Below are 6799 nucleotides of genomic sequence, written 5' to 3' on the forward strand. Positions count from 1 at the left end.
CGATCACTACTTTTTACTCGTTTGTCCAAATCCAACGAAACCAATGCTCACGTCTTCGTTACGATCTCCTCTATCCAGTAATCCAACTCAAACATGTTTTTGAAAAGTTTAAAATTTGATTTAGGTCAGATTTGAATTCAAACTTCGTTTGATTATAACTTGAGTTTCGTAGCTCCGTTTAAGTTGATTCTTTTTGCAAATCGAAGCTCTTGACCTAAACATTCTAACAAGGCCAAACTCACATAATTTTGGTACCGTTAGAAATTGTTTTACATTGCAAGAGTTATTTGCTTGGTTTTGATGTTTTCCGAATCGTCTTCTTTGTTCTTTTTGATCTTTTGAGTGATTGCTTATGTGTGGTTACTATTGCTTGCTTACGATAGATTGACCGGAGTGTGACGATTAGAGCTATCAAGATTTTTGAGTGCGAATCATCTTCATCAACATTGCAGGCAAGTTCACACTTTGATCATATCCCTTTCCATACCCAGTTTTTTTTGCATTAGATCAATCTTCACACATTGCATGATTAGGTTCTAATTAAACTGAGGGATGGGAAGTAGATGAGGTAGTACCTATTACCTGTTTATTATCAAACCTTTGGGAGTTACTTCTACGTTTGCTTATTATGCCATGCTATGCTAGTAGACGTGGATTGGGTTTTGAGAGTATCCATGACAGATGTGAGATTGTTAATTAATGGTTTACTTAGGTGGCAACTTAAACACACATCTGGGTGGATTGAGGCACCTGGTTATTCTAGGATTGCCTGTCTAGGCACCTGGGTAATCCAGGACTTGCCTGTTTTCTTTTGGACCGCCACCCAGGCTCAAAGGGATCATGAGATTTTTCAAACTAGAAACTTCTGTGTGCAGCCACAAGCCATTATGGGCTCTGGTATAGTTGATTAAGTCATGCGAACTCTTACAGGGTAGACTAGCAGATGTAGGGGAAAGTAGGTGTACCGGTCTATCCATCGTAAGGTGATAGTGCTTCTGAAAGACTGTGTCTCGGTCCTCCATTTCTCAAACACCATGTAGTGCGAGAAATCCAACGGAGACGATCGAGTCTTGTGGGGAAAAGTGCGCAAACCTCTGCAGAGTGTATAAACTAATCATGATTAGCCGTGTCCCCGGTTATGGACATCTTGAGTATCTAGTTCTTGGATTATCCTGTTGATCTCATCACGTTACTTTAAATGAATAATGTTGGGTTTTAATGATGTTACTTAATTGGGATTGAGAATGCTGTCAACCATTCTCAATGTTTAACAACCACCATGATAGTTAAATAAAATTTATTCCTTTGCAGTAGGGAAAAATTGGCTTTACGCAAAAACCTTATAACCATAGAGCTTTTCCACCAGCCAAATATGCATGTAGTGATAGTCTTTATTCATCATTCTATATGGTGTGAATTTGCCAGTACATTCAATGTACTGACCCTCTATGGCTGCAACGTCTCATGTTGCAGGATTTCCTATGACGAGTAAGTGATACGTTGGGGTTACGATTTCTACACTCAACTTTGCCGTTGGTGTTGATGGGAATCCACAACCTTTTTACTTCCGCTATTTTGGATTTGAGGTAATAGTATTTATGTTACTTTTACATGTGATTTACCTCTGTTATAAATCCTCGAGTACTGTGTGTGTCAGCATACCGATCCAGGGATGACACTTAAGCACAGAGACTTGACCCATTCGGGTCGGGTCGCTACAAGATGGTATCAGAGCACATGTTGACTATAGGACGTGACCCTAGAAACTGGCAAGCCCATAGCAAAGATTTTTCTCTACAACTTTCCCTTTTAAAAAAAATCTTTTACCTCTCTTCTCTTCTGAGCTTATTAAAAAATTCCCTTTAGTGAGACCATGCCCCTTTCCCCTTTTGACCACACGAAGATTCGACTGATGAGACCACTCCAAGAAGTACAAGATATCGGACAGCTAAGACCACTTCGGAATGAAGAGTATTTTCCGTGCCTTTGAATAATGGAAACTACAACAGTTGAAGACCGAAGACAAGTAGAATTTGAAGGCTCTGAAGAATTCCCAGATTTGTATGACCTAGGAAGGCTACCCTTATGGAACTTGGCAGACTATGGAAGTTGTCAATACCCAAGATCAAGGTGTATCGGAGAAAGACTGAAACAAGGAGTATGAGAACTCGAAGTTTTGTCAAAGAAGACCCTAAGGCAGGAGATATCAACTATGGAATTATAGCTCATGGGAATGACAAGAGCAGAAACACGGTTATCCGTGATGTCATCGTCCGCTGATGCTATTGTCACGGTGCTGAGTTAAGGATGCATTTCTTCAGAATGGATTTGATGGAACAAGGCTGATGGAGCACCTATTAGTAAGATGAAGTTTTAACCTTAGCCAGTGTATCACCAGGATCTGGAGTGTTACATCAAGAAGTTAAGATGGATCTGCAGGAAGCAGTATTTGATAAGGAAGCATTTCATGAAGAACTCAGGACCCAGAAGCTGAAATAGCCAAATTGGAGGAACAAAACCTCGAGAAACCGGAGATTTGTCAAGAACTAGACCATGGTTCATGCCAAGGATGTTGAAACCTAGAAGTTTGAAATGCAACTCCGGAATATTAAAGGATGTCACGAGAGATTTCACGTCAACGGAGATGATCTGGCAAAAGAACTTGAGAAGGACAAGCACGATGGGAAGAAGCCATCGGAGACATAAACAAGACTTGAAGAGTTGGCGATTTTGAAGATTTATTGACCCTTAGAAGACCAAACCCCTGTTTTATACCTACGTTAGATGCGATGATTGTGAGCTATCATTTGTTTGATGTTTTTCCGACAGCCACAATAAAATTTGTCATTTAAAAACTTTTGTTTGTATTGTGTGTATCCCTCTCCCTCTCTCTTATCTTACCCCAAACCCACATGGACCCAATAGAGGATGAATGGAGATGAGCTTGTATTTTCTGGACCGATGAGTCAGTTGGAGACAGACCGATGGATTCAGAACATGGAAGATCACATGAAGAATAACCCTGTAGTTGGAAATAATATGACCCAGCATGCTCTTCAGTGCTTTGAAAGATGTGCTGCTACTTGGTGGAGGATGTACCAAACCATCAATGGATGGCAAGGAGTAACCACTTGGAAAGAATTTAAGTTGACTCTGCCAAAGTCTCGGCTTGCGTCCCAGAAGTTGAAGCCTTATGGAAAGGATATGAAGAAACCTTGTGCATGCAAGATTTGTGGAGAAATAGGACACACCCATAAAGAACACAAGGATGAATGCCCTAATTGTGAAGGAAGTCACCCAGTTGAAGAATGCCCAATTAGGCAGATTACTTGTTTCTTGTGTGAAGCGACTACCCACTATCTTGCTCAGTGTCACATTTACCCCATGGTACAACGAACCACCCAGCAGAAGAAAGAAGTACTGAAAGGAGCCCTCATGGAAATTTTAGAAGAAGTTGTGATGAAGGAAGAGATGGAGGACACGCCTAAAGAAGACCCGAGTAAACCCTACTCTAAGTCTTGCTATTCATGTGGAGAAGAAGGACACATCTCCGAGAGTTGTATGCATGGGGATCTAGTAGAATTCCCGACAGAGGAAGTAGAATATGACCCACAGGAAATAGAAGCCCTGATTGGAATGGAAAAGTCTAGGAAGAGAAGTAGATTGGATACCAGGAAGGACCTGAGTCATATCACCTGTTACAGGTGCAAGGAGTCAGGGCACTACCTCAACAGTTGCCCAAAAAGTAAACCTCGAGACTTGTCAGAAGTAATATGTTTTAGTTGTAATGGAGCAGGGCACTTTGCCAGAGAATGCCCCAAGGAGAAGGAAACTTGTGCTAGATAGTTGATTTTGCAACAAAAGTAATGGAGTAGTAGAAGTGAGAACATTTTGTTTTATATTGAGGTGTTGAGTTGAGACATGTAATGGAAAAGCGAGAGATTGTAACTAATTGAGAGTGAATAAAGTTAGCATCGTTGGTACTGATATGGATTTTATGAGTTGTTACTCTATGAAGAAGGATTTTGGCCATTCTGAGGATATGAGAAATATGGTCTATGGAAGATTTGTGCATTTTAAGGGTGGTAGTACCCTGTAGAGCCCTTGACCCCTGGAAAAGATAAGGATACTCCACTAAGTGGATTTCGGACAAAATGAATACGAGTTTTGTCTCGATATGTGTGATCCCGCAAGAGTATGTGGGATGAAGTGGAGACCGTCAGTTGTTTGGACCAAATGTGATCAAGGAGTCAGAAGAGAATGTTAAGTTGATTCGAGATAGACTGAAGGTAGCTCAGTCCAGGCAGAAGAGTTATGTAGACTCAAAAACTCAAGGAGGTAGTCTATGAAATTGGAGATAGAGCATGTCTTCGTGTGACCCCTCTGCGAGGAGTTAAACGATTTGGAGTTAAAAAAATTGCCCCAAGATTTGTAGGACATACAGAGTTTTGGAGTGTATGAGAGAAGTGGCCAACAAGATGGAGTCACCCGAAGGACTGTTAGGAGTTCATGATGTGTTTTATGTTCCCTGGTTGAAGAAGTGCCATGCAGAGATGGCCAATATTCCCCTGTAAGGACGCTTGACCCTGGAAAGGATAATGATGTTCCACGAAGTGGAATATGGACTTCATAAGTATAAGTTTTTATCTCGGTATGAGGGATATCCCACGAGGATGGAGAGATAAATTACTATTGGATATAAAGGAGGTATGATGTCAGAAATATGGATCAATGGAAATTCCAGGATGATTCTAAGTAATCATGTCCTAATTTGGTGCCAATAAAAGGAAGGAAGACAATACAATTGGATGGATTTAAGAATACTATGAAGTTGGAAGTTAAAATAATGATCAGTTGCCCAATGATAAGTTCAAGGACTACAAGTGATGAGATGGGCCATAACCCACAGGCCCCAGGACCCGCCAAGAAGCAAGCACATTCTTGCTGAAGGAAAAAACCCTGGAAGAGGATATGCCCTTATCAATAGACGATCTTATAGGAGTAACGCAAAACTTGAGAGTTGTGAAGAAACGATAGATGTTGTCTGGCTTGCAGAATCTATGGATATATCCGAACTTCTTTCGTCGAAGAGAGAAATTCTGCAATGCTTGTGAGGATGACCGAGTGTTAGTATGCGAGATTCGCTAAACTATATACATGGTAATGATTTGGGTGCGGGATGGATTGATCACCATATCGACTTACTCTTATTATTCGCCTTGCTATATGGGATGGTAAATCTGAGTGACTTACCTATAGTAGAGAGACGACGATCAAAACCTTGTTTAAGCGTTAGAATGGTATAGGTATTTTTCCTTGTACAAGGCAGTTTTTGCCAACCGTAGGTTATACGGTGAGGATCAACCTAGACCCATTTCCTGCAGGAGAAACCATAAATTTCTGACCACCATGAGATATCGATAGTTGTTTAGTTTTGGCGCCAGACCCGTCAGCTAAGAAGACCCAGTCATAGAAGAACCTTACCAAGATGAAAGACAGAAGAATTGAGGAAAAGGTTATGCCACTACCGGAAGAGCCCGGATAAGGAATTATCCTGAAGATCTGAGAAGACCGACATTGTTAACAATATGGATGAAGTATATGAGTTTTCATGGAACCGTAACCATGCTTCTAAGGGTGGTAGCACCCCAAACCCCCTCCCGCGACAATTGATGGATTTTGAGAAGACCCCGACTCTAACCTATTTCTTTCTAGCCTCTCCGAATCTCGAGGACGAGATTCATTTAAGGGTGGTAGGTTTGTAACATCCCAAAATTCTAAATTTTGGAATGTTATAAAAAATAGATAGATTTGATTGATTGTCTGAAAGTGAGTGAATTTGAAACTTTTTGAAAGTTAAATGAGAGGGAATAAAAGGACTTTCCCAAACTTTCATATTTGCTTTCTGATCTCCATGAATTCAAATTCTTTTCAAATACAAAACCCTTGAGCGAAGATGATATGACTTCTTCCATTTAAATTAAATGAAAGGGTATTTGAAAACAATTGAATTTCATTTGGAAATATTTCAATTCATAAACTTCATGCAGCTCAATGATTTTCATGAGAGAAGATAAAAGGACTTCTTCAAATTATATGAAATATGAGTTGGGAGTTTCAAAGAATTAAATTCAAAGTTCTTTTGAATTTATTTTCAATGTGGAGTTATTTGAGTTTTATTCAAATTATTTTTCTCCAAAAGTAAAATATATGGAAATTAGGGTAACATGATTCCCTACAACAGAAAATTGGAGAGAAATAAATTTGAAATAATTTTGATATTTTTAAAATGATTTTTGTTGGTTTTTAATAGACCAGTAGCACTCTTTGAATTATCTGATTTTGTGTGTATTTTATTTAATGCTAGAAAAATGTCCACGATGTTGGAAATCTTTTTCTGAAAATTTTGATATATTATATGCCTATATAATATTTTTATTTATTTTGGTTTTGTTATTTTCGTTGTCTGGAAAATAATGTTTTAAAAAAAACTTTCTCCTCTCCGCCGACTGGGCCGGCCCAGCTCCCAGCCAGGCCGCGGCCCAGCCCATCCGCACCGTCGCCACCGACCCCGGGCGGAGTCCCTCGCCCGTACGCCGCCGGCCGTTGCCGTGTCCGAGGCGGACATGCCGCCGTCGCCCCTTCCCCACGCCTCCCGAGGCCCCCTGACCCCCTTTAAAGCCCCACCGCCTCCTCCTCCCCGCTTCTCGTTGCCGCCGCATGCGCCAGCGCCGCCGCCCTCTGCCACACTCGCCGCCGCCATTGGTTGCCGTCGCCGCCGCCTCGCTGCTCGCTGCTC

The sequence above is a fragment of the Triticum dicoccoides genome, chromosome 6A (assembly GCF_002162155.2).
Source record: "Triticum dicoccoides isolate Atlit2015 ecotype Zavitan chromosome 6A, WEW_v2.0, whole genome shotgun sequence".
NCBI classification, from domain to species: domain Eukaryota; kingdom Viridiplantae; phylum Streptophyta; class Magnoliopsida; order Poales; family Poaceae; genus Triticum; species Triticum dicoccoides.